A 12092-nucleotide genomic window follows, 5' to 3' on the forward strand; every position below is an offset into this window, starting at 1 on the left:
AAAAAAGCTGATCAATCAACTCAGTTTCTGGACACAGATTCTTGTAAGCAGATTTCCAGTTGCAGAACTTGCTCTTGATTCCACCACTTCCCAAAGGCAGTGTGTCACCATGACAACATTTCTTAAAGACTAACATCTCCCATGCCAAGTAGTCAATACATTCCAATTTTAAGACAACTTTGGGGGTCTTGTCTACAAGACTTCCTGATCTCTCGAAAGAAACAGAGAGGTTTTTAATTTTCCTAGACTGAAGGGAGAAGCCGTTGATGAGTTACTTGCCCTTCAGCTATCTTAGACAGTATACTAGAGTACTTTCTTAGCTTACAGATTTAGATTGACGCCCCCAAACTCCTGGGGCCCACAGTTCAGATTCTTCTTTCAATTCATAATAAAAAGAAAGATAGCTTTTCTCAGATAGGGGGCATCCTTCATGAGTTGTAATGTCCAAGGACCTATATAAACTAGAGAGCGGGAGGAGATGGCTATGTTAATTCCATAGGTTGCTTTTGTGCTGCAAAGTGAGAACACTCTGGGCAAAACATTGCACAGCTGCCCTCTCTCACACCACCTTCAGCTCGGAGAAGTGTTTCTACTGTGACTTTTCAATTCTGCAGAATGCCACACTCCTTTGGCACCCATGCACAGTTCCTTAGCCTGGTCTGTGACAGAGTTACTCTTGACCTTCAACCCCTCTTATCCCCTTCTCTGACACATTCACACTAGTCTAGGCTTTTTTTTTTTTTTTTTGGATCTTGAGAGGACTGGGGTATGCGGAAGCACCTTGTTATAGTGCTGACTGCCATTCTTTTTTGGACTGACATTTAGGTGTTTGAACAGCCATAGAAAAATGTCCTGTTTTGGTGGTGGTGTTGGTTTTCCAGATTTCCCAAGCCAGGTCCTAATCGTGTGTAATAATCCCCCATGAATCCCTTATTAGATGATTCTCAAACACGGTGTGAACCGAGAACCATGAATGTCACCAAAACGAAAAGTTGAAGTTCAGACCATTTTGTCCAGGAATTCATTATTTGAGCATTTATCTTTTTTTTCTCCTGCATGGTTCATGGGAAGAAAAGGAGGACGGAATAGAGCAGTAGAGCAAGGACCTGGAGACTGAACCCAATGGAGACTTAGTTTTAAAGCTAAAGCTCTTCGGCGCACATATGCTGCCTGAGCTCATGTGCTGCTTGCGCCCACGTGGCCGAGCACATGTGGGCTGAGCACATGTATTGCCCGCATCTTCCCTCTTGAGATGTGTACTTTCATGCTTTCATGTCTAATGCTAGGATGTGTGTAGGTGCTCTCTCCATCCTTGGAGAAGCCTGTGTTCTGTCTTGAGTACGTTACTCTCTCTTACTCTCTCTCTCTCTCTCTCTCTCTCTCTCCCCCTCCACACCTTAAAAATCCTCCAAATAAAATCTATTTGTTTCCAAAAATAAATAAATAAATAAATAAATAAAGCTAAACCTCTTCCCAGACTATTATCTAGCCATATGTGAAAACAAAGAGAGCAGAAGTCATGTGAGTGGGAACTGGAGTGATTGGACAGTGGGCAGGGCACTTGCCTTGCATGTGGTCAACCCAGGTTTGATTCAGGAGTGATCCCTGAGCACAGACAGCCGGGTTAAACCTTGAGCATGGCTGGAAAACAAAAACAAACAAAAAAGCTGTCATGGAAGTAGATTACAGTCATTCACTGTTTTTGAAGAGCCCTGGCAGTCATGCCTAAAAAAAAGGGACACACACCTCAGGGCCAGCGCGATAGTGTAGCACATATGCTCACCTTGCATCTGTCTCGCCCAGGTTGGAACCCCAGCATCCCAAATGCTACCCTGACAACCACCAGGAGTGGTTCCTGAGTGCAGAGCCAGAGAAAGCCCTGAGTTCAGCCAGGTGGATTCCCCCTGCAAAAGAAAGAAAGAAAGAGAGAAAGAAAGGAAGGGAGGGAGGGAGGGAGGGAGGAAGGAAGGAAGGAAGGAAGGAAGGAAGGAAGGAAGGAAGGAAGGAAGGGAAAGAAGGAAGGAAGGAAGGAAGGAAGGAAGGAAGGAAGGAAGGGAGGGAAAGAAGGAAGGAAGGAAGGAAGGAAGGAGGGAAGGAAGGAAGGAAGGAAGGGAAAGAAGGAAGGAAGGAAGGAAGGAAGGAAGGAAGGAAGGAAGGGAAAGAAGGAAGGAAGGAAGGAAGGAAGGAAGGAAAGGAAAAAAGAGAGAAAGGAAGGAAGGAAGGAAGGAAGGAAGGAAGGAAGGAAAGAAAGAGAGAAAGAGAGAAAGAAAGAGAAAAAAGGGAGGGAAAGAAAGAAAGAAAGAAAGAAAGAAAGAAAGAAAGAAAGAAAGAAAGAAAGAGAGATTAGAGGACACACACCTCCCACCCCCAATTTCCCTACAGATTTCCCATTGCCTGAAGGTGCAGTTCTTCAAAGTTGAGCAACTCCTCCTCTGTCAGGAGTAGGAAGCAGATTCCCCCACCCCCCCCCACCCCAACACACACGCGCCCACACACAAGGTGGAGGCTGGCTGTCTGGCTGTAAGGCCGAGCCTCAGGGAAGGAGACAGTGAACACCCTTGTCCTGGCAGGAGCAATCCCTGAGTCTGAGCTAGCCTATGGGAATAAACCAGCGTTCAGGGGCCGGAGAGATAGTACAATAGGTAGGCCGCATGCTTAGCTCATGGCTGACTGGGGTTCCATGCCCGCACCTCATGTGATCCTCCAAACACCACCAAGGAGTGATCCTTGAGTACAGAGCCAGGAGTAAGCCCCCAGCACGCCTGAGCCCAGAGAAGGATCCTTTGGGTGCCGGAGTCTAACCTTTAGCTTATTCCACTATTCCACTCCTCCCCCTGGGCTCCTGCCTGCATTTGCTGGGTTTGCAGGGATTGGAGACCCACAGAGGAGGGCAAACATGAGACAGAAACATGCCTCGCCCCCGCCCCGAATGCACACCAGGGAAGAGACTGCCGAGATCAGACAAACCCGAAGTCCTCCATGATCTGTGGGTCTGGTCCCACAGTTGTGCCTGGGTGGGGGAGGGGGTCGGGGAGCCCGGGGGAGGGGGGTGGTGGGTGTGTGTGTGAAGGGACCAGAGGCAGCCCCCTTCTCTCCAGTGCTCTGTCTGGCGTACTCGAGTTTCCTCTCTCCCAATCTGCCGCCTCACCCTAAAATAGAACCGAAACTCCATTGCCTTCTCCTCCACTAAGCCTACAAACTCAGGATTTGATTAGGTTACTGCACCATTGATACAATTGATTTTTTTTTCCTAAAGCGTCCTCCAAGAGACAGATGTTTGGGCTGATTAGGAATTGAGAAAACCTGCAGCTGCACCAAGGAATAATCTACTGGACAAATATTTTAATAAAAAAAATATATGAAGAGATCAGCCCGACCTTGCAAGGTCTTCTGCTTTAAAAAAAAAAATCTTTATCAAACCTCTATTCTATGGCTTCAATAAACAGAACCCATTACCTCACGGCATCTTTTGTTGGCCCCATACAAGAGAGAACAAAATGGTTATTCAGGGGAACGCTTTCGATTTTTATTGTGGGGAGTCTGCACAAAGAGCCGTGTTATTGTATTTAAAAGAACCATCTGTAGCAGAAACAATGGCATCAAATTATCTTTGAATACCCACTGAAAAAACATAAAGCTTTTTTTTTTATTCTTCTTCTGTACGGTGGGGGGATAGAGCAGTGTTAGGATAACTGACTTTTTTGTTGTTCTCTGGATGCATTCTTCTCGCTCCCCCTCTCTCTCCCCCTCACCCTCTCTCTCCTCTCTCTCCCTCTCCCTCTCTCTCTCTTTTAAAAAATCAGCCATTTGGGGTTTTAAGCCATAAACGATTTTTCTTGTTGCAGGGGATTGCAGTGGCAAAGCTAGGCTAGGTCTTGGAGGCTGGTGTAAGGCGATGAGGGTGAAGGCAGGAGGCTGATGGAGAAACTGGGGCGAAGAAAAGCCGAAATGGATTCACGGTGCCTTGGATGGAGGACGAGAGGGGAACTGCAAGCTCCTTCAACTCGGTCTGTCCGGTGAGAAGTGATCAAGCTTGGGCTGACAAGAGGCTCAGGGAGCCCTCACGTTCTTTGCTTTTTTACCTGCCAATCAAACTGCTACAAGACAACACCCTGATCTGGCATGGACATGTAAGTAGCTTGCAACCCAACTTTGACATTCACTGCTAGCTCACTCCTCTCCGCCTCCCCCCACCCCCCACTCACTTTCTTTCCCTCTCATTCTATTTTTTTTTCTTTTGACCTTTAAGAGATCTGGAAACACCCTGTGTGGCAGTCATTTAACACAGGCAGACTTAAGTCTTAAAGCGTTAACTTTGGGAATTAAATGCTAATTTTGATTTCTTTAACAAATGCCGAAATGAAGTGACATTTTCTTCTCTCCTGAAAAATTTTAGTGCTAAACATAATCAGTTCCCTTGCTAGGGGGCACGGGGAGGGGGGGAGAGGGCATTCCTATGAAAATTTAAAATTAAAAAAAAAATCTGTGAGCTCCCAGATAGCAAGGCAGAAATGAGAAATTCAGACTAACAGTTTTTAAAAGAAAATTTTTTTAAAATTCAAGCATTTTACCCCTACAAAGAGCTTTCTCCAGACCCAGGGTGCGTGGAGTCCTACGGTACCTGTGCTGGAAGTAGGACTCCAATTTCACCCGGTGCCTTACGGTTTGGGCGGGGAGGGGTGAAAAAGGGAGAGGAAGGGGACTTGCTAAAGCCTCGTTTTTTATGTGGGATGAGCATCGGCGGGGCCAGAAATCCGAGCGCGCAGGATAAGCCGCCAGGGGTACCACCTGGGAGCAGGACTCGCAGAGCCTGGAGAAGCTGGAAGCTTGGGCGAGCGCCCGCGGCGAGCTGAGCCGAGGGGCGACGGGGCTTGCTCTCGAGCGCCCTCTGATGGCAGCTGGCACTGGCGCGTCACTGCTCCGGCCCGGCGCGGGCGAGAGCCGCCGGGTTTTGTTGTCGCGGCTGGTGGCTTTTCCCTCCGCAGACTTGGAAACTGCGGGCGATTCGTGGGGGTGAATCGATGGTTTTCACGCCAGAAACTCGTGCCTTAGGCCTTCAGGTTGTCCGTGTTTCCTCCCCAAACATCCCCTCCTCTCCCGAATTTCGTTCGACTAATAGAGGAGGAGCGACGGGGGGCAAGCTGACTTGACTTGGGGGTGGGGGGGTGGGTACCACATGCCCAGTTGGGGGGTGGGGGGGAAAGGGATTCCTTCCTCTACCTGAACTGCATCCTGGCTCCCGATGTAGCCAAGAGGTGCAGGGGGTGGGTGGGGGGTGGGGGGTGGGGAGGAATGATTTGGAAATTGCAGATTCTGACACGGGCTCATTAGAATACAATTTAAAGGGGGCTCTTAGCAACCTCTGTCATTGCGACATGCGCTGGTCAGGGGGCTTTCCTTCCCGCCTCCTTTTTCTTTCTCCTTTCTTCTTCTTTCTTTCGTTCCTTTTTAGAAAAAAAAAATTTGGTAGATAAAGGTTAATCTTGGGCTGAATGATAGAGCTATGATTGACAAGAGAAAAGGTGTGGAGGGCAGGTCGCGCTGTCTTATTTACAGCCCACTGCTTGCTGTAGAGTCTTTGTTAGGACTGGAAAGCTAATTTAGTGCTGATCAAAAGCACCACAGAGTTAAAGGACTGGTAATGACTGCTAATTTCATTTCAGCCTCATGCATCCCCGACCGCTGTAATTAAAGACACGCTATTTAAATACAGGTGAAGGGTTGTTTTTTTTTTTAAGTTGGGGTGGGGGTGGTGGATTACAATTTTATTTAAATTTCATCTTATACACGGGTGTTGTGTAGCCCAACAGCTTTTTTTTTTAAGCGCTGTTCTTGTCATTTATACCTGGCTTTGCAGAATCAGCAGTGTGAAATGTGTCAGTCAATCCCGTCAAAATCCCTGTTTAAAGGAAGGTGGGGGCGGGGGGGAGAAACGCAGAGGAGTAACTGTTTGGGGAGGGATTTAAGTATTTGGATATTTCCCCCCCACTTCGAGTTAATAGAAGGACCTTGGAAATAGCGAAAAGTATTTGAAACTTGGAGCAGGGTGAACAGGCCAAAGGGATCAGTGTCAGCTTTTTAAGCACTTCTAAAAAGATCATGTGAGCAGATGGAAAAATATATTTTTTAATTAAATAATTTCCCCCACACTCGAACCGCCGCGTTGGCTCAGGAATCGTGTAATTCCTCAGCCGATGGGAGTTTCTTTATGAGAACATCAAAGGATGAAAAAGCTCCACATTTTCGTAGTTGGTTAAAATTGATACACACGCGCGCGCGCGCACACGCGCACACACAAACACACACAGCCCCCCCCCTCAAATAAAAAAAAATAAAAAAGAAGCAGCAGAAAAATTTAGCCTTTAATCTCTTTTTATCCACGAAGACTAAAGCTCTGCACTCGACCCCGCGAGCGGCTCTCGCCTCCCGGGCTTGGAACCCGGCTCAGATGCGAAGCGGCGCTGAGCGGCCGCGCAGGTTCGTGCCCAGCGCCCCCTGTTGGACACAGTGGGAGCTGCTCAGCGCCAGTCCTGGCCAAGCCTAGAACCTTGCCCTGGGGTGAGCTCAGATTCTTCCCGACCCACCCAAAATAAGGGGATGGGGTGAGGAAGGACGTTTTTCGGTCCTTGAAAGGAAATACCGTCTTCGTGCAGTCCGATGAATGAAGGAAGACCGTACGATTTTGATTCGATGATTTTGTTTTATGTAAAAGGGACTGACCTGGTGGTCCTGCGTACCCTCTCCCCCACCCCCTCTCTCCGTGTGGATTCGGGACTCCTTCCGCATTCATTCATCACTCCATCCGCATGATGAACAGCAAGAATGATTTTTCACTGTGGCAGTGGAGAACCGAGCAAAAGTCACTTTGCCCGTTCTGCTCGCGTTTCCAAAATAAACTGCCAAGAGGCTTGGAGGCATGTGCTCCGGTTTAAGTATTAAAGCTGAGTCTCGGAGCAGATAAATTAACTTGCTCTTTTTGATTTGCTTATTCTCAGGGTGTAGTGGGAAAAAAAAAGTCCCCTCTTCTTTAAATATTACCCATCCCCCAAGTCATTTTTAAACCAAACTTTTCCTTTCCCAGCTAGCGGTTAAATTCCATCTCCTGTGTCAGAAACAGGTGCCTGCCACTTTTTTTCCCCCACTGTTATCTCAGACATAGAATTTTAGGGATGTTGTGTCCTGGAGAACGTGTATTTTCTTTTGAAGTGCCGCATTGTCATTGGTCAGGGTTCCGAATTATCCTAGGGAAAGAAAGAAAAGTATTTTAATGCTTCCAAAAATTACCTGTATTATGCATAAAAAGTACTTTGGCTTTTTCTTTGGCCAGCGAGTGAGAGCAAATGGACACTACAAATTCTTTCGGGGGAAAAAAAAGACATACTATAAAAAATGCTGCCCATAGCCTCTGAATTAAAAAAAAAAAAAAGGAAAGATAAGGGGTTTGCTTAGTTCTTTCAAAGCAGACTGAAACAATTCGTGTGCTAAATGAACGTAAAACCTCCACAGAGAGTTTATGAATTCAATTACCGGGAATTTACTTACAATTTCAATTTTTAAATTAAAAAAAAAACCCGAGTTTAGGATTTTTGCTTTAGGTGTGTTTTGTTTGCCTATTGAGGGAAGCCAGTTAAAAATCTCCTAACTGAATGAGTTCTGAAAACACTTCAGACCGTGCCTCGCAAGTGGCTTGTGAGCTTACATTGATTTCTCCCATCTCCCCACACCCGCGGGTCCGAGATTCTGATGTCGCGGGCTGCAGTTCGAGATTCTGATGTCGCGAGTTCTGCAGTTCCTGCAGTTCGGGGCGGCACTAGGTGCCTTCAGCTTCGGATTCCAGGATCGAATCTCGGTTCCTGTCTTCTCCATAAAAAGGGTTCTGGGCATTGACAGGGGAAGGAGCCGGGGCTTTGGACCCGTCCCCCACCCCAGAATTCTATCGAAACGACGGTCAAGTGGGGTCCCCCCCGCGGCCGGCACCCCCACCCCCATTCCCACCCTTTGCCTCCCCAAAAAACGGGGCCGCGGCGCCTGGGAGCCCGCGCTCACCCCGCAGGGGAACTGCGCTGCGCGCTGCAGCCGCGGGGCCGGGTTGCCTCAAGCGGGGGGTTCTGCGGGCGACCCGCGGGAGGGGTTCTCTGCCTGCAGTCCTCACGCCTTTGCCCCGGCAGGGAGATCTGCCCGGAAAAGAGGGGTGGGGGAGGGAGGGGGAAGGGGGCCCAACCTGCCAGGGGGAGGAGTCGCGGGAAGCGGCGGCCCCGCGGGCAGGGAGTCCCCAAATTCCCAGGGTCCAAGGAGAAAACTCAAGCCCTGGTTCAGAGCAGAAAACAAAACAAGTGGGTGGCCTGGGCCTGGGATGCCACCCAGCTCTCCCAGCGCACTGTCATTTCTGTGGTTTGCAGCGGCCCCAGCCCCTGTGGTTATCCCACGCCCCCCACCCCCACCCCCGGGCCCGCAGCAGGCAGGAGCCTCTGCGTCCTGGGGGGAGCTGCGGGGCTGAGTCCCTGCCAGGGGCTGCCAGGGTGGCCCCGCGAGGCTCCGCAACGCCGAAGCGCCCTGCAGGGGCGGGGCGGGCTTCGGTCCCGCGCCCAGGCCCGGGTTGGCGGCTCCTGGCCCAGCGCCCTGCTTTGGGAAAGGAGCCAGTCTTGCAGGATGCAGAGGGCGTTCCAAGAGCACAACCTCAGTTAGGCCCACTGAGTCCAGGGCCAAATCCTTAGCCCCCCCTCACCCCTCCAGCCCTCCTCACACCTTTCTGCCCAGCCCCAGCCTGGCCCTGAAAAGCTGGAGCCTGAACTTGGAAGTTTGGGAGCAACAGGCTCGTGGGTGGGAGGGTGACATTGATCAAGGCTGAGATTCAAGGCTGGGATCCCTCTGTGGTTTAAGCTTCTTCGGCCACTTGCCTCTCAGATATTCAAGATTTCCTTTGGTTGCCTGGATCCATCCCTGAGACAGAGGTGGGCACCAGGCAGTGAAACCGGGCAGGCCTAGAGGAGCTGAGGTTTATAGACAGATGCTCCTTCCCCACTCACTGCCCAGTCCAGCAGACACACCAGCGCCAGCTGAAGGCAGACTGGGGTCTTAATCCAGGGCCCAGCTGCTATGTGGGTTGCTGAAGGGTGTTGAAGCCACAAGTACAACTTGACACCATCGAGCCCACGGTGCTTGTCAATAATCTGTGAATTAGGAGCAAAGATTGTCACTGTAGATCATAACAGTTTCTGAAGGACTCATTACAGCCTATCATGTCAATGATCTTCAAATTAGGGAGGGGGTGTGGGGCGGGAGAGATGGGGTGGGGAGAGCCTACAAAAGGGGAAGAAGGGGGTGAGAAGGGAGATAAAAGTCAGAGTCCCAGCTTCCAAGGAGCCTTTAAAGATTATCGTGTGTCTGTCGAAGTCAGAATTCCATTGGGATGGGTTTGGAAGCCCAGCACCATCAGAGCAGGGACCCAGAGGTCCCTGGGGTGCCCTGGGGGGAAATGCTGGTAGGTGAGTCGAAGTGGGCCCCGGGAAAGGCAGACTTCTCAGACATTTCTTTAGAGGCCAGAAGAGGCTTTCAGAGAGGGCTTCAGATGTCAATGGGAGGCCTTGAAGATGTCAGCCCGCCCAGGATGGGTGTACACTTTGATTTCGAGCACTTTCCAGGGCGACTGGCAGCTGCTCATCTTTGAGGAAAAGTGGGTACCAGTTTTCTTTGGGCTGATGGTGGCTGTAAGGTGATTCCCTCACCCCCCCCTCCCCCCACACACACAGACACACCCTTACCCAATGGTTTGCTTTCAGCATCTCTTCATGTCACAGGTGAAAGCAAGGCTTTCTTCCTTTTTTCCTTGATGGTATTCTTGCCTCTCAGTGAACACTCTCTGTTTAAAGATCCATTTCTTTTCCCCAGTTTGCTCTTGGGGGACCAAGTCCCTCTGCCCTCTGAGGCAACAGGCTTCCGTCACTTTTATGTGAGTTTGTGTTTTGTGAGGGGGCTTTGGTGAGTTTGTGTTTGGCTTCTGGAAGGGGGACAAGGCCAGGGTGCTGTGGGTCTCTCCAGAGCAGCTTACCACCAAGAGAGGCCCCAAAGAAGAGTGCCCTGACTGTGACTCGAACAGGGCCGGCTCCAGAAGCAGGCTCCCTGTTGGGGTTGGGGGGTGCCCCTACGAGAGTATGGGGGCCAGTCTTCACTGGGATGTCACTCATGTGTCACAAGAGAGTCCAGAGAAAACTTCAGGAAGGCAGAGGGTCATTGGTTTTGTTTTTTTCCCCACAAAGAAAAGTGTGGCAGCAACTAATTCAACTCATCATGGTAAGATCTTTTTAAGCCTTCCTGATTTTTCCTAAAATCAGGGCCATCATCCCAGCCACCTGCCAACTGCAGGGAAGCCCTGTGCCTTTGGCATGATTAATTGTACGAGGTCTTCTGGTTAGTCAGGGAGATAAGTATTTAAATGCATACTCCAGCCATGGCTTAGAGAAGGACTTGTGGGTTTGAGGGGACGCCTGCTGTCACAGGTGACCCATTTGCCGGGAAAAATCAAAATCATGGATTTTTTTTTTTTTTGCAGGAAGGGGTATCTTTTTTTTTTTTTTAACTGTGCATCTGAAAACCATTAGTGGCATCTCTCTTTAGGTCACGGTTTGTCTTTTTTTTTTTTCTTTTTAAGTTTTTGGATTTCTCTTTATCATAATAAGATCCCTCCGTAGACAAACTGCTACATTTTCCCCTGGACAGACTCAAGAGCAAGGGCAGACTCTTGGGTTAAAACTGTTTGGTAATTCAGAACTAGAAATGAAACTGCAAAGAACATCCTTTTTTTTCCAGAAAAGATTTAAACTGGAATATATGACAGGTGTACTTATATATGTGTACATATATGTTGTGCATGAATATATCTATATATTAGATATACTCAAGTTATATGAGGATAATTATATACAGCCCTGAAGACATGCATAAGTAATTCTAGCTTACTTTTGTTGCTATAATTTGGAGTAAGGGGGAAATATATTTAGTTTTCTAACTCTTGAATTTTCCGACGTATTTATTTCATCAGTGAGAATTAGATGAAGGAAAATGACTATAAAAAGGAACTGAATGCAGAGCAGCACTGCATTCCTTAGGTTTCAAGGGTCCTTACAGCTCTTGAGTGAAATTATTTGGTGAAATTGGGTCTGGACTGAAATAGTATTTGTGATCCCCTTATTCGTTTGTTATGCGTAATACCACTTCTGAAAATTAAAGACAAGGTGCTGAAGGCACAGACAGGAAGAAAAAAATATGACTAGGCAATTTTAAATTGTCAGTCTCCTGTGAATCCATATGCATAACTATGTCTTAGAAAGTAGAGCTATAGGCTTGCTCTTGTTTCTAGAAATACTGATTATAGTTTTGGTCAATAATCCTTCAATTTCAAAAAAAAATAGGACCAGTTCGACCAGTTCGGCAATAGGAAGGAAATGTAGATGAGTTCCTATCATTTTGAAAATTGCTTGACAAAATTGAGGTATTCCTCTAGGAGAGCCTTTCAGAGTTCTGTCACAGTCTAAAGCAAATGAAGTTTGATATCAGTGCAAATCTAATCTAATTTTTTGCTCGCACTTCAATATCCTTACTTTCCCCAGCTTATTTCTTATGGAATATAATTTTTAATATGTAATTTTTTTAAGGAAAAGAAGAGTCGCCATACCTTTTCCTTTATTCATTTGTGTTTTATTTCCTAAATCCTGGAGACTCGAGTTTTGGTCATTCTAGAAGTCTTATAGCGTGCTCCAGTTTTGAATGATGGGGTTTTTTATTGAGTCAGTTTTTCGGTGTAGGGGTGCTTTTTTGTTTGTTTTGCAATTTAGAATGGAGAAGCAATCATTTTTAAAATTGACTTATGTCAATTTTTTTTTTCCTTATTCTGAGACTGCCAGTTTTTCCATGTTTGGGGATACATATAAGTCAAGTTTCATGTTACCAGACTGCTCCAGTATTGTCTTAAGAATTTGTGTTTTTCTTTACTTTTCTTTCTTGTTTTCTTAAATCAAGAACTTTTCTAAGATTGCGGTAGCCCTCTTGCGACTTTTATTTGCCTATTAACCTCCCGTACAACTGACAAGATCTCC

At 47.7% G+C, this 12092-nt stretch overlaps 1 long non-coding RNA gene across 5 annotated transcripts in view; it reads left to right on the forward strand.

Moving 5' to 3' along the window:
- LOC130030063 (uncharacterized) overlaps nt 1–12092 on the forward strand; it is a 231055-nt gene that overhangs the window by 178756 nt on the left and 40207 nt on the right. For 3 of the 5 annotated variants that reach the window (XR_008793456.1, XR_008793454.1, XR_008793455.1), the window contains one exon: nt 3846–4130. This is a non-coding gene — a long non-coding RNA (uncharacterized LOC130030063). Of the gene's footprint in view, nt 1–3367; nt 3386–3520; nt 4131–12092 lie in introns of those variants that run through there. The other 2 variants (XR_008793457.1, XR_008793453.1) reach the window with 2 other exon arrangements.

The sequence above is a fragment of the Sorex fumeus genome, unplaced genomic scaffold (genome assembly GCF_029834395.1).
Source record: "Sorex fumeus unplaced genomic scaffold, SorFum_2.1 ptg000044l, whole genome shotgun sequence".
NCBI classification, from domain to species: Eukaryota; Metazoa; Chordata; class Mammalia; order Eulipotyphla; family Soricidae; genus Sorex; species Sorex fumeus.